Raw genomic sequence first — 21,976 nt, 5'->3', positions numbered from 1 at the left:
AGTTTACGTTAGATTAAGTAGTGTGTAAGCTTAGGGACCAATGACCTCATGACCTCAGCAGTTTGGTCCCATAAGACCTTACCATAAAGTTTCCAATTTTTCCGCGGAAGGAATGATTCGTGAGCTTCACAGTACTGCTAACAGTCCAGTTAGCACAATGACTGTGCCTAGGGAATTAAAAAGGAATGAGCAGAACGCTCGAGTAGCGCCCCATGAACCACACATTGCTACAGTCAAAGCTAAGCTACGCTTGAGGTGATGTAAAGAGCGACGCCAATGGACGTGGAATAACGGAAAGTAGTGTTTTGGAGTGATGAATTACGCTTTTCCCTGTGGCAATCCGATAGAAGGGTTTGCGTTTGGCAGACGCCTGGAGAACGTTACCGGCCATCATATGCAGTGACAACATTAAAGTACAGAGAAAGTGGTGTTGCAATATGGGTTTTTAGAGGTTACGCTGTGGTCTCCTTATTGTGGTTCAACAAACCCTAAATATGGAAGGATATGAACAGGTTTTACAGGATTATGTATTGCGTACAGTAGAGGAACAGTTCGGAGACGATGATTGTGAGTATGAGCATTACAGTGCATACTGTCACAATGCATCATCTGTGAGCCATTCCTGGAGTGGACTGACCTGCCCACAGCCCGACCTGAACCTTAGGGAACACCTTTGGGATGAGCTGGAATGTCGGCTTAGCTCCAGGTCCCACCATCCAAAATCACTACCTTCCCTGGTTCGGCTCTTGAGGAAGAATTGGCTGCCTTTACTTCGAAGATACTAAGACACCTCAGTGAATGTATGCCCAGCAGGGTTGAAGCCTTCACGAAAACGAAGGGCGGACGCACCCCTTACCAACGTCCACTAACACGTGGATACTTTTGATCAGGCAGTGTACAAATCTAAGAGGCTGTATCTGTAAGTAGTACATCTTAGAATTATTCGTTGTGGTTGTTTCAGGCACCAAAGATTTCACGGGGAGGTAAGACTGTCACGATGGGAACAGATAGCCCGAGTTTTTGTAATGGGTTACGAGGGTTCGCTGGAGACAGTGGAAGGTCGTGTGAAGGTCGGTGAAGGCTGTGTCGACAGCGAACTGGGATAAGCGGGTGGTAGGGTGACTTGTTTCAGAAGGCAGCGCTGCTGCGCGGCAGTTTGGCTGTGCCGCGCGGTCACGGCTGGCGCTGAGTCACCGCGTGCGGCTGCTGGCCCGCGCCGTCGCCGGCTGGTATCGCGATGCGCCGCCGTCGCTGCCGCGGGAATCGCAAAGCGCGCGACCCTCCCCACACGGCGAATAACAAGCGCACGCTGCTCGCCTACAAAGGCCATTCCGATTCCTCGCGCGCAGCCGACCGTTTCCGCTGAGTAATGAAATATCGGCTTGCACTCGTGTAAAACTTTCCAACCGTTGTTCGTTGCAGGGATGCGTGCTTGCGTTCCCTTATTAATATACGTCTTTATGGCTCTAGGTACGTCCAGTCGAATGGACAATAAAACTTCGTCATGACAAGGGTTATAACCGTATGAGTTTAATAGCACATAACAATCAGCTCTTCACGTAAGGTGGTAGGTATAGAGTCACTGGACTGAGCTCAGTACCCAGATGTGCTACAGGACTCAAATCCTGCCTTCAATAATTTTTTCCTTTCAAATTACGATTTCTCTAACTTGGCAGAAAATACACCCAAATAGAAGATGACGTAGTCCAATGCGAGTCAGTTTAACAACATCAAGACTCCGTAACCCACCGTATGGTGTGTGGCAGAAGGCAAACAGTGTGCCACCCCCTTTCTGTTCCATTCGCGTACGAGCCTATGTTAAGTATGAAAAAAGTAGATATCTCTCTAGATATGCTAGAATTTATCTTATATTACCCTTGTGGTCACCTCACGATATGTGCGATGCGACATGAGCTCTTGTAATTATACTAGCGCACTCCGAGACATTGAGAATTCCTATTAACGAGAACCGCCTATAAATGGAATACAAATTTTCCCTCTCTTCTTCGGCACCAAGATATACTGCGGCGACATGAGTGACACCTGGCTACAGAAATAAAGCAATGCTAAATGTAAGACGGAGGACAAAAAGAAAACATTCTGGGTATGTGTATGTGTGTACCGGATGGTTGTAACTAAAGTGCAGTTAGTCACAGAGGACCAGTGTGGGTTGTGGTTATCGTATGGCAGCGAAACTTGGTAGATATTCTAATGCGTCCATTGCTTGCGGATACTAAAAACCAGGAATAACACTGAGAAAGAGAGAGATTCGCTGGAAAAGCGTATAAAATGAATATGGCAACTGTTGACCTTAAAAACATTGGCGACGACCTCCAGGACTATCCTAATAAAGACGCCTGTGGGAAAAAATGGTTTCCTAAATATGCCGCAGTGGCCATAGTGACCCAATAAGATTTAATACACATCTGGCTTAGTAACGTAAGTTCAGAAGCTAGAAGCTCAATAAAAAGAAACTATCAAAGGAAATATACTAAAGAAAAAGCCATACATTGACTTCCATTGCCCCAGACAAAAAGAAAACATTCTGGGTATGTGTATGTGTGTACCGGATGGTTGTAACTAAAGTGCAGTTAGTCACGGAGGACAAGTGTGGGTTGTGGTTATCGTATGGCAGCGAAACTTGGTAGATATTCTAATGCGTTAATGCGTAACCAGTTCACGCTTTAAAAAATTAGTTCGAATTTTGGCCATTACAAACCAATCTGGCGCTGCATAGCATCTCGTCGACGTCTGCAGTGCTCATATTGAACAAACTGTGTAAGCGTTGGTTAATGATAATATCACCATTAATCCTCTCTCACTTGTTTGACCCTTTGTGCCCATGTTCCTTTCCTATCAATTGCATATGGAAACATTTCTACACGTCTTTCCTGCATATTGCGGGTTAAACGAGGCACAAGCACCACTTGTCGGGCCACAACACACGCCTACGGTCAGCTACTATCCAGTGTCCGTGTTGTTTGGCCCCTAAAGTGCAGCTTCATGTGGTGATGTGAGTAATAGCCTTTTACGAGGTAAGCGACTCTAAATTTCCATTACACGCAATTTCCTTCGGAATTTTACCTCGAAAACTTGTTGAAATGGCCCGTAATTGACTGACAGCAATAATTCCTGTTGGCATCTTCAATAATAACCGTTTGGCTCCTCTTATAAATAATTTATTTAACGACCGGTTTCGTAGCCCAGTAACCACATCAACGTGATAAATCTGTTAAATCAGAAAAAGCGTCCCCTACAGGTGTGGTCGAATTATAGTTACAATAAATAGTGAGAAATAGATCAGATTACTTACATGGTGAATCATGACATTAAAGTTGCAACATCGACGGGACAGAACATACCTTGTCTATGAATAAATGATGCAATTACTGGATCATCAGGTACGCGAAAAGTATGAGTCCATGGTTCCTCAAGCGCGCCTAATTCATTATTATAAGCACCGGTACGAAATGTCCTCCCAACCTTGCAATAAAATACCATCAATGGACTAGAACCACTAGTCAAAAATTAAAAACACCTTCCATGAATCCAAATGGACGACAGTACGCCGAACATGACGGGTTAAACATTAGATATAGGAGTAAAATTCATCCAGACTGTACAAAAATTAATGGAAATTGGGTAAGTAACGACAAGAATTTTTTAACGTTTGACACAATGTTCTAGCCCATGATTGGTCTTTTATCGCGTTAGGTTGGTAGGGTATTTCTTGACGGTTCTTACAGTTTTTCAGAAAACCTTGAGGCATGATTGGGGAGCCATAGACTCATACTTTCCGCCTACCTGACGATCCGCTAATTGCGTCATTCATTCATCGACAAGGAATGTTCAGTCCCGTCCAAGTTTTAACTTTAATGTCGTGATTCGCCTTGTAAGTAATTTGCTCTATTTCTCACTACTGGTTATAACTATAATAACACCAGAATTGTAGTTAACGCTTTTTCTAATTTAACGGATATAACCTGATGATGTCGTTTCTGGGCTACGAAACCGGTCGTTAAATAAATTATTCACAAGAGCAGCCAAGTGGTTATTATTCAAGATATTTTCTTATGGCTGCGGTTGTTCCTCATACAAGAGAGCGTGTGATTCCTGTTGGATTTGAAACCGATTGTCATTGACAAGGCGCGGCACTAGTCGCTGGTCCCTTTCGGTTAGGGTTTTTATGACCAACGTTCTTACGCCGTGTTACGTGTCAGCGAGTGTTGCACCATTCTCTGTGGACACTGCAGACGGTGCGCGTCGATACATCTACAAATTAGGCAACTTCAGTCGTGGTGTGGTCACGTGCACGTTCAAATACGACGGCTCCTATCTGCCATCCTGTCATATATGCATGTTGATTCATTCTACTGAGCTGATTCCATATAAGCGACTGAAACGTAAAGAACACTCCCCTACGACGAATGGCGTCTTGCGGAGGATTACATGACCACCACGTAGGGCAAGACGTCAAAATTTGGGATATCATTTACTTTTTAAGACAAAACCCTTGTTCTGTTGAAAGTAAGTGAAAGAATGTTGCAGTAAAAAGTGCTTTGAAACGTCTTGTTTTAAGCCATTATGGTGAAATGTAACACACTCTCAATATATTTTCTTATTTTGGATTTTACAAAAGTATTGGCAAGTTGACACGACTTAGAGATGAGGTCCAAATTTGGACTACTCCTAACAATATTGAAATACCACTGAAAAAAATTCAGTAAAATCAAAGAAATATACGTTATTTACAGAAAACAAATAAGAAACATTTTATAAAGTAGCTGAAAAATAGTATGGTATATTTTTGTTTTAAAGTAAGTGTGGTTTATCAAAAAGTCACGCAATGTAAAACATTCTATTCTCTTGACGTAAGTCACAAATACAAATGTTTTTATCAGCTGATGCACATTAATTGTGTGGTCACATACTACGCATGATGCACGTAACACACAGCTCTCCATGCACGTCATGAGAAAAGTTTACTTCGCAAAAACTGCATTTGAGTCATCAGTGTCTAGACCGTTTTCCCAGGTAAGATTAAATCACTCATATTGTGATCAATGAGTAGCGTGGCCGGTTGACCTTTCTCTAAATCATCTAAACTCTCTTCTTGTTTTCTTCCTCCATTTCAAACTGATTTTTCTTATTGTTATTATTTTCTGAACCTCACTTTCCTGGATGAGACATCACATCTCTTTCAAATTTCAATTTATTTTTTACGGCGGTCGCGCGGTTCCGGACCGAAGCGCCTAGAACCGCTCGGTCACAGGGGCCCACTATAATACCGTTTGTAACATTGATTTTTGAGATAATTACAAAACAACAAAAAATAATAGCTGCTAAAAACTGAAGGCATTCGTTAAGCTAATATTACCCTTAACATGTTATACAAGAGAGAAGACTATTCGAAAATATTGAAACTACATGAAAAATTAATTAATGCACACCTGGTAAAGTTTCAAGATGATCGAAACTGAGTTAATGTAACTGCAATCGCATATGACAATGAACAGTGATGGCGGTCTTACAGAACAACTGACGTGGCCTGAAACGCTGTCTTACATTGCTTCCGCTATGCTACAGCACGTCCCAGCGCCGAATATCTAGCTAGCCAAAATTTGGGCCACTGTCTATCCCAGTTCAACACTATATAGAGCGCTCCTAGGCGACCTGTGTGCTTCTTACAATCGGAGTCTATAACACTGGGTTTGGCGGCGTCATTGTAAGTAAATAAGCGCACAGACAGTACATTAGTGCAGCCAGACTGCTTGGTGAGACGGAGCACACACGCGTAGCACTGAACAAAGAGTCAGGCAAGTATTTGAGGTGCGTGCGACCACCGCTTCCCGTGTACGCCCGCGACGTGCGGTGAGCGGGAATGTCGACTCGCCGCCCACCGAGCACACGAAGCGTGAGGGAACTCGCCGAGCCGTCCCTCCAGCAAGGCCGTCTGTATTCCGCTGAACCCACCCACGCACGTTGCGGGGCGCCGGCAGTGCTGCGTGGCGTGGTGCGCCTTCGGCCAACGCCTTTGCGAATCAGCGTCAACTGACCGCAGGTTTCAAACGGACGTTGCACGCTAAATGTGACTCAACCTGTGGGAGCCGGAAATGACACTCGCTCTTATTTCATCTTACTCAAAACATTCACGATAAGCAGAACGTTGTAAACAACGCTACTGATTAATACCATCCTGACTTCTTAACTTTCGGGATGAACCCTGCTACCGTACACGAGATCACTGACGTTGATTAGTGCCGCAGTACTGGGCTCAGAGGTAACGTGTTCGTACACAGGTGGTGCTTTCATCACCGATATTTGGCCAGAAAGGGCAGTAGTGGTTGTTGCTTAAGTTTGCTAACTACCAGACTTGTACCATCCCATATACTTTAACAACGGAGATTGGTTTCAACTGGTACAGCAGCACACAAAATGGTTCAAATGGCTCGGAGCACTATGGGACTTAACTTCTGAGGTCATCAGTCCCCTAGAACTTAGAACTACTTAAACCTAATTAACCTAAGGACATCACACACATCCATGCCCGAGGCAGGATTCGAACCTGCGACCGTAGCGGTCGCGCGGTTCCAAACTGTAGCGTCTAGAACCGCTTGGCCACTTCGGCCGGCAGCAGCACACATTAATGGATCGCCGTCAGGAGCGATTACATATGCCTACTCATATTAATCTGCTCTTGGTCTACGCTGAAGCAAATGTCACAATGTGTGTTTTTTTCTTAATAATTCTAAAATGTTTAAACTATCTGTGAAAGCGATTCCCCAAGAAACGCTCACTAGATTCACTCATCAGGTTTGGTTTTCTGGCGTTAAACACAGGATGCAAAGTAGTAGTTCACGATTCGTCATGGGTTCGTTTAGTGTTCAATAAAATTCGGTTACACATATAGATTTAGAGGCAGCCGTTTCTTCCGCGAACCATACACGATTGTAATAGTACGGGAATGTATAATGTTAGTTGTACACCAGGTATCCTCCCTCACGCACCGCTAGGTCCTTTACTACTATAATTCCTGAAGTATGCCGAATACATATTTACTGTCCTCCTAAAAAAACACACACTGCCAACTGGTTAGTCATGCGTGTTAGCAACCACTGAAAAATTTCTCAAAATCTCTTTTTATAACATATCGCAACAGGTAAACACTCACCGATAATAATGTCATACAAAATAAACCATGGGCCTGAGATGAATTATTTGCGATGAGATTCATTCAGAATGATGACATCACCCAGAGAATGCCACAAACATTCCCCAGACCATACCGCTCTGATGGTGGTTGCAGATGTTTCACGCCTTACACGCCAACGGCCATCTGTCCGATGAAGCATAAAACGTGATTCATCTGAAAAGGTCACCTGTCTCTCCACTCACTGGACGTCCAGTTGTGGTATTGTTGCCAAAATTCGAGCCTTCGTCGGTTCAAAATGGTTCAAATGGCTCTGAGCACTATGGGACTTAACTTCTGTGGTCATCAGTCCCCTAGAACTTAGAACTAGTTAAACCTAACTAACCTAAGGACATCACACACATCCATGCCCGAGGCAGGATTCGAACCTGCGACCGTAGCAGTCTCGCGGTTCCGGACTGAGCGCCTTAACCGTGAGACCACCGCGGCCGGCCCTTCGTCGGTGATGAACAGTAGTCAGCATGCGTCCTTGAACCAGGCATCTGCTTCGGAGGCCGATACACAGCAACGTTTGCTGAACGGTCGATCAGGAGACACTGTTAATAGCCACTTGGTTGATTTGGGCGGTCAGTGCCCAACTGTTGCACGTCTGTTCTCCCTTACACATCTCTGCACGCGTCGTTCACCCTCGTCCACGATAGTTACCATGGCGCCGATTCTGGGTAGCGCCAATTTGCCATGCACGGTATACTTGAACCACGGCGGAACGCGAACAGTTTACAATCTTAGCCGCTTCGGAAATGCTTCCATCCATGGCCCGAAAGCCAATGATCATGCCCTTTCGTCATATAAATCACTCCGTTTTCGCATTACGACAACGGCTGCCGTGTTTTCCGCGTTTCCCCGATTTCTTTATATAGCCTCCACTGTGTATGCTGCCCAGCCGTCTGTGCGTTGACGTCGAACATAGGCGGTGGTCGCATTAAGGTGATTAGAACGTGTATGGTTCCCTTCTGAGGCACAACGTCAGCGACCTAGTGTGTCTCAGCACATGGAAGTGAAAGGAAGAAAGGAAGTAAAGGCCGTTGGACGGTACGCTGCACGTTTACTCACTCGAATGTCTTGGGAAACGTTGGTGGTTTATGGTCAGAGGCGGCGAGTGTCACGAACAGCTGGAAGCAACGGTTGGCGGTGCCGCGTCAGCTGAGTCGGTCATAACGCCGCTCGCTGACCGCAGAGACACGTTACGGTGTGGCAATTACTGGCGCAGGGGGACCGCTACTCCCGGCGGAAAACAACGGTTCAAAACAATACTCAACATTCATTTCTTCTCGATACTGTGAGATTTCCAAAAGTGAAATGACATAAAAGGTTTCAGTTGTGCGAACTGCATTACGAAGGTTAAATTGTACAAGTGTGATTTAAAATGCCTCTTTTGTGAACTTGATATTGAATAACAATTTGTCATTACTCACTCCCCTGGCTAAATGGCTGACATAAAAGGATAATTAAATAAAAAAGTAACAGTGATTAGTAAATGCTTGCTTGTTCCGTGGGCTCTTTTCCATATAAGTCTTCGGATCGTCAAGTGTCTCTAGACCGTTTTGTAGTCAATCTTCACCGTCAACAATTTCACTTTAAATGAAACTATATGGTTCCAGAGATCTTTTCAAGTCTCAAACACCTACACTATATATGTGCAGACTGAAGCGACGAATGAAAATTTGTACCAAGGCTGGCATTGGTCTCCTGCTCACAAGGTAGATGCGCTACCTGCCGCGCCACATTGGCACAGTAGTGTCCTAGGGCAGCCTGTGCAGCTGTCCAAAGCCACTATCCTGGCGTGGTGTAGTCTTAAGCGCATCTGCCTAGAGGGCAGGGGAATCAGGTTTGCATCTCGGCCTTGGTACAAATTTTCATTCGTCGCTTCAGTCTGCGTATATACAATTTCACGTTATTCTGCAAACGAAATAACACGTCCTTCTCGCTTTATTCATCAATCAACGTAATGAACGTTCCCTTTCATATCGCCAACATTGTTATTCCAGAGTATCTACATGGTACATGTGTTTCCAGATGTAACGCAAGTAACCTTTTGCTTAGAGGCGACTGAACTTTTTACATTTTGTTAAATGTTCGGCTTGGCATACCTCTGTATTTAGAATCAGTTGTCACTCTTTGCAGCAAATCGATATTTGGCACAGTTTCTCACGATTATTAACGCCATCCACAGGACAATTTGTAGATTTTGTCTATTATAATCCAGGACTGTGTGTGTAATTCTGTTACGTCAAAATTTACGCCACTTTGTCGCCTCACTGTTTCCGTTACGGGCCTTCGAACCAGCTACTTCCGAGTGAAACGCCACCTCCGCGAAGCTATCGCCTGGGTTCTGGTAGGTAGCTGCCGGGTTCGCAGAATCAGTCGTATTGAATTCCCACGTGCAGACCCAGACACAGAGTAGGCAGTAATCTTTCTGTAAAGTTACACAAGTGAGCACAACATCCTCGGTTACGGCCGCTCGCGTGTGTCGGTGTCGTAATAAGAGTCTGTCCTCGTGCTCTACGCAGCGTGACTCACCGAGATGCGTCAGCAGACGACCGACGTGCTCTCCGGAAATCATCGCAAACAAACGACCCTTCACTTAAGCCCACAGCCCATGCGAATCACAGCCAGTGCGTCACCGTAGGATGTCTTAGTAGAACTTCTGCTAACGATCCACAACGAACACGTCCGCTTTCGCTCTCTCGTCTTCAGCCTTTATTACTATTCTGATGACTCGCTCCTTTGGTAACTCGTCTAACTTGTCAATGTTTCCATTGAGAAATTTCTTGGAGATTGACAATTTGAGATTTTACACTCATTCCAGAAGGTATCTATACCAATAGTCCTTTTATTTTTTCACTATTGTTCTTTTTGGGCGTAATAATCCAAAGCTTGCCGTCCTCTCCGGGACTGCCATGTTTTAAAGAGTCGGCTATTTTACGTTTTGCATTAAAAATAGGGGTCTCCAAGTCTCACATGGTAACTGCCAACATCTTTCTCTCCATGTCCTGCTAAGTAACGTTGAATTTTCGAATCGTTTCTGCATTAAAAGTACACGTACCAGTGCCATAATCAATGGTGGAACCGAGGAGGTGGCGCAGTGGTTCGCACTGGATTCGCATTCGGGAGGACGACGGTCCAAACCCGCGTCCGGCCATCCTGATTTAGGTTTTCCGTGATTTCCCTAAATCGCTTCGGGCAAATGCCGGGATGGTTCCTTTGAAAGGGCACGGCCGACTTCCTTCCTCATCCTTCCCTAAACCGCTAGGACCGGTGATCTCGCTGTTTGGTCCCTCCCAAATCAACCAGCCAGTGATGGGGTAACAGTGATTGTAACTTTGGTATTTAAAAACAAAGGAAGTTTAGTTTTAAAAACTATTTAGTTTTCCACAAGCAGCAAAGGTCGCAGGAACTCTTCTGTTTATTTCTTTGCTGACCATCCAGCCGTTCTCTTCAACCGTCCCATATTCTAAAATTCTTTAACAGGTTGATGACTTCGTTTTTAATCTGTACCACTTTCTTTTCGATGTAATGATTTACGATAAAAACACTTAAATTTTATGGTGACAATTACGATCATATAATCCATAATCTTGACAACGTCAAGTCTCACAACAGTTCAGTATTTTAGTCATTTTATAAAGGATCTTCAAGCCACTTTAGAAGTTTTTTCCGCTTTTGTCTGCTATAGAGGCAATAACATCAGAAAAACTAAGGTATCTTCCATCAACAGGTATTTCTTCTTCATACTCCTGTTGAGGGAACTGGAAACATGATCTAGTGCTGCTGAGAATAGTTTTAATGTTATAGAATCTCCTCTGTTTCAACTCCACATTTTCCACTGTCATGAAGTCTAAATGGAAGCTCTGGCAATGATGTACACATTTTTCATTGTACAAAGACAACTCAATCCAATGGTTTGTTCTTCCAGTTCGTTGAAACTAATTTAAAAGCTTTTTAAGAAGGTATAAACTGCTGGTAAAATGGCACTTCATTCTCACAGCTTAGTTGTATTCTCTTCTTCACGGCTTCCACGTGATCCATTGCGCTGTACTCGGTCCTAAAGCCACTTAGCTCCTTCTTTTGATTAAAAACGATTGTTTCTGCTATGCCACTGGTGATTTATTGAGCATCTTGTACATTACGGAGAGACAGCTGACAGATCTATAGGGTTTTATGTCAAGTGTGTCTTACTTTCTTGTGTCGGAGAACAGTTGCACCATTGTTCCAGTTTTGGATAATTGTCTTCCTAGGCAGACTTTCTGTAACTACTGTTTTATGCTGATTATTCATTCAAATGGTTCAAATGGCTCTGAGCACTATGGGACTTAACATCTGAGGTCATCAGTCCCATAGAACTTAGAACTACTTAAACCTAACTAACCTAAGGACATCACACACATCCATGCTCGAGGCACGATTCGACCCTGCGACCGTAGATTATTCATTGTTTTCATTATTGATACACTATCGTATCGATGGACTTTCCTTTATTCATATCTTGAATAGTTTCTTATATCTCATCCGCCTTTACTGTCTTCATCGATAAAACATACGTTTTCGGGACTCCCACGAATTCTGTAGTTTCTCATACAGGAACCTAGTTGTAACATTAATAGAAGACAGCCTGTGGCGAACGTTAGGTCTTGCCCATAGAAGAGGAGGAAAAGAATGGAAACTCTTTCACTTAGCCCAAGTCTATATCCGTGAAAGCTGGATTTAGTAATGGACATGTTGCTACATGATAACGAGAGCAGAACTGAATGTTCGGATGCTAAATTGACGTCTTATCGGTCGGAAACTGGGCGCAAGTTTCTATCTAATGGCTGGTGTCGATGACTTTCGGATAGGGTCCCGAACGCTAGAATTCACGCAAAATGTCTGCGTCCGCGACGTCGCCTGGTAGGAGTGGAATCACAAACTAGTGAGCCTACCGAGAGAGCGTTTCTGTCAGTGGGTCAAGGATCTGCGCAAAGCGGGCGGCCATGCGAATCGGCAAAGACGAGTCGACCAGACAGGCAGTCAGTTGCTCGGAGACATGCAGGCGCGCACACGTCCTACCCGGGCTGGCAACTATGTCTTCCTTAAGGTAACCAGATTCACAGGCTGCATGGTGCTGGCATCGGTCTCAGCGCATGTCGGTCGGTAAAAACGTCGGAAGTACCGTCTGTAGATGGAATGTGTAAGCCATGTCAGGATATGGCCGTGTTATTCAGAATTTCTCAAGTAACCTGGACTTATAACTAACGAACTTGTCAAGGTATCTAATTAAGGTTCCCGGTAAGTAATAGTGCATTAAGTATTATTTCAGTATTTACAACCGTTTATGAGGCATCGACGTTACGTGAGCCACTTCCATAGAATCGGGAAATCGGTCCACTTGCGTGTGAACTGAAAAACTGCCTGCCACAGTCACCAACTCTGTAGCATCCGGGTTCATGTGCTTGATGTATCGTGGAACGTCTGACCTGTTCATGTAGATCAGCGCGAGAACAAGCTAAGAGCGTCTTTTTTTAACTTTTTTTCTAGGCTCTGATCTCTGGGTGATGAAATGTGATAATGTTGCGTAGTGTTAACAGGTGACTTAAGGCTCACTTCCTCTTTAGCTTTATGTTGTTGTTATCGAGACACTGTGACGCGCATTTTCCTTCTTTGCACCTCAGGCCAACGCGTAATTTGTCCGTCCAAAAGCCGTGATGGGCCTATCGGTACCGACCAACCGCCGCTTCATCCTCTGCCAATGACGTTATTCGATGCGGTATGGAAGGGCGTGGGGTCAGCACATCGCTCTCCCGGCCGCTGTCATTTGTCTTGACGTGGAACCGCTACTTCCGAATAAAACAGCTACTCAGTTGGGCTCACGACACTGAGTCCACCTTGTTCCAGTGCTCCCACGTAGGAAAAATCCCTGGCAGTACCGTGAATCGACTCTGGGTTTCCACATAACACGCAGCCGTGGCGACCAATCAGTTAATGTTGGGATCTGCATCTACATACATACTCCGCAAGCCACCATACGGTGCGTGGCGAAGGGAACCACATACCACTACTAGTCATTTCCTTACCTGTTCCACTCGCAGATAGAGCGAGGGAAATAGTGTCTATGCCTCCATATGAGCCCTAATTTCTCGTATCTTATCTTCGTGGTTCTTATGAGAAATGTATGCTGGCGGCAGTAGAATCGTTTTGCAGTAGGCTTCAAATGCCGGTTCTCAAAATTTTCTCAGCAGCATCCCTCGAAAAGAACGCCGACGTCCTTACAAGTAATCCCATTTGAGTTCCAGACGCATCTCCGTAACATTTGCGTGTTGTTTTAAAACCTAAAGGTAACAAATCTAGCAGCCTGCCTCTACGTTGCATGTGTGTCTTCCTTTAATCCGACATGGTACGGATCCCAAACAATCGAGCAGTACTCAAGAACAAGTCGCACTAGTGTGCCGTCTGCTTTACAGGTTAACCACACTTTCCCAAAATTCTCCCATTAAACCGAAGTCGATGATTCGCCTTACCTACCACACCCTTCACATGCTCGTTCCATTTCATATCGCTTTCCAACATGTCGCCCAGATATTTAAACGATGTGGCTGTATCAAGCACGACACTACTAATGATCCATCCGAACATTACGCTTTTGTTTTTTTAAAACTCACCTGCATTAAATTACATTTTTCTACGTTTAAAGCGCCGGCCGGTGTGGCCGTGCGGTTAAAGGCGCTTCAGTCTGGAACCGCGTGACCGCTACGGTCGCAGGTTCGAATCCTGCCTCGGGCATGGATGTGTGTGATGTCCTTAGGCTAGTTAGGTTTAAGTAGTTCTAAGTTCTAGGCGACTGATGACCTCAGAAGTTAAGTCGCATAGTGCTCAGAGCCATTTTTGAACGTTTAAAGCAAGTTCCCATTCATCAAACAAACTAGAAATTTTGTCTAAGTCATCTTGTATCTTTCTGCAGTCACTCAGCTTGGATTCCTTCCCGTTCACCACTGCGTCATCAGCAAACAACCACAGATTGCTGTCTACCCTGTCCGCCATATCATTTATGTATATAGAAAATAACAGCGGTCTGGGGCACCCCTGATAAAACCCTTGTCTCTGATGAACACTCACCATCAACAACATATTAAGTTCTATTAGTTAAGAAGTCTTCGAGCATCTCACATGTCTGGGAACCTATTCCACTTGCTTGTATCTTCATTACAACTCTGCAGTTGTGCACCGCGTCAAATTTTTTTCGTAAATGTAGGAATATGGAAATTGCCTATTGTCCTTCATTCGTAATTCGCAGGACATCACATGAGAGAAGAGCGCGCTGAGTTTCGCACGAGCGATGCTTTCTAAAAACCATGCTGATCCATGGACATAAGACGAAAATCTAAATCTTCTTCCTCGCTGCAGCTTACTCCAGAGTCTCCCAGTGACCAGTGGCAAATTCTTTGCTATTGACTGTCACTGAATTATAATTAAAATTGGTTTCTTAATATTACAAGTATTTAAATGAATAAATTACTCGTGTCATAAGCGCTATTTAGAGAAACCCCTCGAGAACTATACTTCGTTGATATCGATCCTTCTGGTTATGGGACTGTGTTTTAACCTGTATATGCTTTGGGTAGTGATGTCTTGCCTCTGGCAGCAGTTCAAGTTTATTTCTGAAACCATGAAGACTTACCGAGCGGCGTGGCGCGCTGGTTAGTATGGTGGACTCGTATTCGGCAGAACGACGGTTCAAATTCCCGACCTTCCATTCAGGCTTTCCGTGATTTCGCTAAATCGCTGAAAGCTAATGCCCGTTTGGTTTCTTTGAAAAGGGCACAACCGAGTTCCTTTATCATCCTCCATTAATCCGAGTTCGTGATCCGTCTGTAATGACCTCAATGCCGACGGGATGTTAAATTCTAACCTGCCTTCACCCTCTACCTTCTGTCTCTCTATTAGCAACAACTCACACATGACAGTCCACGCTACACGTCCCTATCACTACTAGCTACACTAAGCGATTGAACTTAAAAAAGAAACTATGTCGTGGAGGGAATATAGGGAAATTCATGAAGTACCGGATCCTTGCTAATTAATCGGATCAAATTACTCAGTGGGATCTCCCGGCCCACATTCTCATACGACCTTAATTTTATTTCTTTTTGGAGTGAGGGAACAATGATTAACACCTTAACTAACAAATAAGAAATTCTGGTGAAAGGTAACGTCTGCTATGTTGAAATCTACCACACATTCGTGTAATAACATGCATGATAGTAATGATCTCGTTGAATTTTGTAGACAGCATACCAAACTGCCTGTTACGCCACGAATGTTTCCTTCTCAGCTGATAGTCTGAGTTTTAATGAAACTGGAATGGAAATAACTGTGACCCTTTTTTTCGGTGTAACATACATTGTCTATTACTCCACAGTATTTTGTGAGGCCAGTGTTCTTCAGTTTGATTAGTAACCAAAAACTTTCAGTACACTGTTGTCCCTTTTCTAGGTTCCGTTCGGGCTGTCAGCTTCGACTGAAAAAATGATAAAGAACAGCCACATTCGAGTGATACAGTGACAAAGAATAGCAACACATCCATCTGTTTTTAATCACTCTACGTATCATGGTCTACATTTAAACTTCATATCGTAAAATGGTTCTTTGTGTAGTTTATCTTCTTTAGCTTTTGTCTATAGAACCCTAAAGTGATAAGAAAGGTTTTTTAAAATGAGAATTCTAGTGGACACACGCAAAACAATTTTGCAACACTGTCTTCTTCGTATTTATAGAATTCACTCTGGAAAGTTTGTACATGCACTTTTTTAGCACGTTTGTCAACGATTCAACACTTTATCGTATGATTTATTTCCATGCATAAGTTTACATTTCCAGGTATACTGACAGAACAAATATTCATAAAGAATAATGGTATTCAGTAATGATTATACAGTGAGGTCGAAACGGTCTGAAAAGCTTGAAGTGCGTTGCAGGATAGGCTGTGTGATGAGAAATAGTTTTTAGGAAAAAAAGTCGATACGTTGCGCAGTTTTCGAGTTAATTAGTATTGAATTTTGCCAGTCCACCCGTTGCAGGTACAAATTCAAGCAACTCGCCTGATACAATACTGGCATCAGTTGTTCTCATAGCGTAGGTGATAGCGCACGAGATTGCTCAGCCTTTTGCTCAGGTTCGATCTTTACTACCACCCCACGCCAAGTTTTGCACCGCTCTCTCCTTCGGTTTTAGGAAATCAAACGTAGAACTCTTTTGGCGACATTGTCTCTAGCGGGCTGTTTGAATTTGCGCACGCAGCTCCTGGTTGGCTAACTTCAATGCAAACTGACGCGTAAACGGCGCAGCGCATCGAATTTTTTTCTTAACAACTATTCCGTGGCACAATCTGCCCTGTAACGCCTTTAAAGCTTTTCCGACTTTTCTGACCATTCTGTATTTTCCAACCCAACGCGAGAAGTAGCTCATCTGACAGTCTCCATATAGTCATTCCTACGAACAATTACTCCCCCCATGAGCTTCAAATAGCCGCTGGATTCGATTTGAAACAGTATTCCCATGTTAGGACAACTACGTTTCTGTTATCATCAACTATTATATGCAGCTTATATTAGAAATGAGACTTTCTCTTTTCCTACATCCTCAGGACAATTGTTTAGATTAATGTCTCCTTCATACACTATCACAGGCAGATATTTATCTGTGAAGGAGTAGGGTATACCGCCGTATGAAAATTATTTTCAGCTTGTAAATAGATCCCTTGCCGTGCAAATATCTATGAAATGTGTAACCAGTTGCGAGTTTGTGGAATATTGAGTCTGTCTATCAACATAAGGATATTATTTGAAAAGCTGAGTGATTAATAAATTACAGAACAGTGTTGTGGTTTGGTCTCACCTTATCTACGTAACAGTTATACTTTCTTATTTTATCTGTCTCGTGATTTGGGAAAAACAACGTGAGAAAACTATTTTTCTGGTTACTCTGGAACTAGACTTATAATTATACTAGACTTATAATAAGACTTGTAATTATACCTCTACACAGTAGAACGCCCCGAGAGTCAAATACGTCATCAGATGCAGTTTCTTCTAGTATGTCTCTAACTACGGGCAACGTCCTTGCCGCAGTGGACGCACCGGTTCCCGTGAGATCACCGAAGTTAAGCGCTGTCGGGCGAGGTCGGTACTTGGATGCGTGACCGTCCAGGCTGCCATGCGCTGTTGCCATTTTTCGGGGTGCACTCAGCCTCATGATGCCAGTTGAGGAGCTACTTGACCGAATAGTAGCGGCTTCGGTCAAGAATACCATCATAACGACCGGGAGAGCGGTATGCTGACCCCACACCCCTCCTATCCGCATCCTCCACTGAGGATGACACGGTGGTCGGATGGTCCCTGTAGGCCACTCGTGGCCTGAAGGCGGAGTGCATCTCTCTAACTACAGTGATTCTTAAATGGACCTGGTAGCGGGGAAATATTTTGTAGTAAATAGTTGATGCTCTAACATAAGTTTACCAAATAAAAAGAATTTATACAGATATCGTGAGTATTCCGATTAACTTGTCTTCCTTTGTTTTCAGCTGAATTTTGAGGCCAAGAGAAGCGAGCAGCAGTAGCATCCAGCAGAACAAATCCAGCCTTTGCACCAGGTAAGCTTTCAGTCTGTCTTGAATTACAGATACCGGTTATCCATCTTTTAAATGTTTTCAGTGGGTGGTATTGAGGAAAATCGTCTGGGGGTGGAGCCAGATTCTGTCGCAGTTGCATACGCACGAAACTTGTACATGGACACGACGAATGAAATTAAATTTCGTCATCTAGTGCTTTTTCCATATCAATGAGCATGCACTAAGTTCTTAAATGAGGATATCGGATCTGGTAGATATTGCTTCATATCTACAGCTCCTTCGAAACGGCGCCTATGGTACAGGAATTCACACTCCATAAAATTCTTATTGAAACATCCATTTACTGCAATTTACCAGTTCTTGTAATCAGAGTTTTTAAGATATTCTTAGGTATTAAATTTTGTTCTCACCGTACTCGCATGGGTTTCAGGCGACGTTGTTCTTTCTTGTGTATATTGTACAATGCGGTACAAGGTTTCTGTACTCGATCAGTGCACTGCAAGGCTTTCCGGGACTCAGAACCAGCAACTGTCTGTTAATCTTGAAACAACAGAAGACATCCTACTTTACTATTAATCACTCCAATTGCATTAGACATTTTGACCCTAGTGTGTGTTTCAAATCAAAACGGCAACTTGTGACGAGCGTATTTCCACTCCATGGCCAATTCTGACTGCAAAGTTTTATTATCAACGTTGAAAAAGTGTGACAGGACCATTACTGTTTACGATGAATATAAATAATCTAGTAGAAATGTCCGAAGCTCTTTAAGAATATTTCGCAGATGATGCGGTTGTCTATAGGAAAGTAGCAACGCCAGAAGACAGTATCGATTTACAGAATTACCAGCAGAGGATTGATAAATGGTGGAGGTCTGGCACTTGCCCCTGAACGTAAATAAATGTAACATACCGCGCGAACATCGGAAAAGAAATTCACTTGTGTACAAGTACAATACTGATGACAGATTGCTGGAAACAGTATCTACCGTAAAACATCTAGGAGTATCCATCCGGAGTGACCTTAAGTAGAATGGCAACATAAAACAAATAATAGGAAAAGCAGATGCCAGACTGAGATTCAACACACCAGGAATATTTCGCCACAGTGGAAGAATAAAAATCGAAAACTGACGATCATGTAAAGTGTTTCTTTCAAACCATGTGAACAGCCGTCTGATGATGAACTTTCCAGTTCGAAACCGGTTACGGCGCTATTTACCTAAATAAATAGTAGTATTAATAGTGGCTGGTCGCAGTCTTCTTCTTTGTAAGAATTAACCTACATTAATTGTACACAGCCACGGTCTCACCATGTCAATTTTAGACAAAATGCTATCTCATATTTTAATAAACAACAGCACGACAGTAACAATACACTCTCATTCAGAGAGCCCACTGACAACCATAATTAAATCAATTTCTTAATGCGAAAAGAATGAAATCTATAAAGTAACTGTACCTAGATGCAAGCAAGTCCTGTTGCCTCATACAAACCACTCTTAAAAATAAGCCTTAACAATACAATCTCCCGCTGCGGCAGAAACAAGTCTGCTAACGAAAGCTAATGACTACAGTACTTCACTGTTCTTTACTAATGACGCTCTCACGAAACGTTAGTTGGTGTAAATATCATTCTGAAATACAAAACGTAAGAACCCAGAATATTATCGACGTACAAAAATTTACACGAAGGGTTTATTTCGAAAGACGGGAGATGAGGGTTTAACGCCCCGTTGATTACGAGATCGTTAGAAACGGACTACCAGCTTAGCCAGAGCAACAAGGTGGCTATGACTGAAAGAAACCAGCCGTGTCTTTTTAAAGGAGCAATCGCGGTATTTGCCTTTTGCGGTTTAGAAAAATCGCGAAAAACCTAAATCTTATACGAGGTCCGGGATTCAAACCACCTTTTTCCTAAATGCGATTCCAGTGTCTTACTGTTGCGCCACCTCACTGGATAATTGACTTCGAGCATGAACGATTGAAACGATATTTATTTAGATTAAGGATGCAAGTTTCAAGTGTCTGATGGCACTAATTCAACAACATATGCACAGTAAAGTGATTTTTTTCACTGTCGTTATCGTTGTTACCGGTGTTGTTGTCGAAATTGTGGAGGCTCCCCAGGTCCTAATAACCCGAATAAGTCATAATTACATAAGGTAAGTCACCGGAGACCATGCGTACGTTTTACCAAAATTGGCAGAATGTATCCCTGAACAACGTACGTAATTAGAGTGCAAACCGTATAAAATTCTAAGGGGAGTCTTTCAGAAAATATCTGTTCAATACAGTCTCCTGATCCATTCAAACAATTTTTGTTACTCTTCATTGATTATCCCACATACATAACCGAGTTTTTGAATACTGTAATGAAGCACAATTTCAGCTCAACTAAGTACTATATGTAATTAGTGGAGACAAAACACATCACCGTAAAAACTCACTGGTAAGCCGCATTACAAGTGACACAAGATATTCGTAAAAACGTACTTACAGGTCACATAAGTTATACATTTTCTATCGTGAAAATTCTTGTTGAAGTCTGCAGTTACCAAAAAAGTACAATATCGACCGTGGCTTGAGTGCTGTTGTATGTACTATTTAATTACACGAATTGCAGATGAAAGTTTAGCTAATTTGAGAAGATATTAATGAGTCAGGTGTCTACAGAGATGTGTATCGGAAAAACGAGATGTCACATTGGTGAAGGCTCTGAACTTGCGATCTAAAGATACGGGGTTTTAGTCCCATTTTAGCTATACAGGTGCAAGTGCTGCGTCGTTTCCGTAGAACTACTAAAGCAATTACCGATACCGTCTCTTTGAAAGGGACATGGCAATTTTTGCTTCCCCATTCTTGTCCGATCCAAGTTTATGCTACACTCAAAACAGTGCTGTAGCAAAAAGACACTTTTATATCAACCATTAACGAATATTACTAAACATTTCTTTCGTCACGTGATACACAGGTAGGCAACTGTTGTCCCTCCGTCATCTGGTATACAGACCAGTTGTACTTGCGATACTGATTCTTTAAGGGGCATCATAATGGTGTCACAAGTATCTACAGAATGATCTGCTATCACCCTAAACTTAAGTCGGTCTGGACACATCGGGATGAATCGGCCGAAAAGCATTCGAGACAAGTCTCTGATTCGCTTTGGGATGAGGAAGAAGATGGAATTGGCCATGATAGAAACCTTAAATCAGGGTGACTGACATCTGAGAACTGCTTCTACAGAATTCGTATTTTGTTACAACCGTCGGTCAGTTATGTGCGAGTATTAAAGTATTTAAGAGAGAAAGTAATTTCATAAGATGAAATTTTGAACCATAATGAAAACAAACAAAAAAAAAACTCCGCAACAACATTTCGGATAACAGTGAGTCTACGTAAAGCTATTAGGCTTGCCATGCAGCAGGACCTGTATAAGCATTTCTTCTGATATCTTAGACAAGTATGGTTTTATAATGTCCATCACTACTGTATCCGTCATCGAAAGTTCACCAATAGTGAAAGACGACTACGCACCTTGTTGACTTGGCTGATTGCTCGGTAACGAAATACCGTTGAAAGACGGAAACGGTAGAGAAAAACTTATGATTGACGCAGAATACTCTTTTATTTTGTGCTACAGTGGCAAACCTCAAACGAGTTCAGTAAGGACAAGGAAGTAACAAGGTCATAAGAACTAACAAATACAAACAGTTTGCCATTCATCAGGAAGTAAGAACATAAGAGGAGGAGTGAATGAAACAACTAAGGACTGAAGGAAAGAGGAATAAATTCACGCCTTACTTTGCACCTTCATAAGTTTAAATCGTCAGTCGTAGCGTCAAAAGAAGACAAAGCATAAAAACGGAAATTAGCTTCTCTTGGGCGCTGTTTAATGGAATTCCATTCTTTTACGTCCTTCTTGGCAGTGGAAGCACTAAGTGTGTAGGACTGTAGTAATGGTTTCCTCTAATCGCGTCTGCCGCGTCCAGGTGAGCGCCCTTAAGTAGTACGTAGCAGAAAGGTGGCGAGCGTGAAATTATTTCGTAATAGTTGGCACGGCGGAAGATTCTCGACACAAGGACCTCCCGCTTGGCGGCCTACAACCCACGGCGTAGTTCCCATCCAATTACGGAAGCTTCTCCGTGCACCTGTCACGGAGTCTTG

General features: G+C 43.1%; 1 protein-coding gene across 1 annotated transcript in view; it reads left to right on the top strand.

Annotated features, from left to right (window-relative positions):
• The window catches only part of LOC124595387 (ATP-binding cassette sub-family C member 4-like), a 291,410-nt gene that overhangs the window by 68,031 nt on the left and 201,403 nt on the right, over positions 1-21,976 (top strand). The window contains exon 2 of the mRNA XM_047134107.1: positions 17,763-17,831. The gene's annotated coding sequence lies outside the window, so the exon portion shown is untranslated. The remainder of the gene's footprint in view (positions 1-17,762; positions 17,832-21,976) is intronic.

This window comes from Schistocerca americana, chromosome 2 (genome assembly GCF_021461395.2).
Source record: "Schistocerca americana isolate TAMUIC-IGC-003095 chromosome 2, iqSchAmer2.1, whole genome shotgun sequence".
NCBI lineage: Eukaryota > Metazoa > Arthropoda > Insecta > Orthoptera > Acrididae > Schistocerca > Schistocerca americana.
The sequence above is the reverse complement of the archived record's forward strand: the minus strand, read 5'-3'. Positions and strand labels throughout refer to the sequence as shown.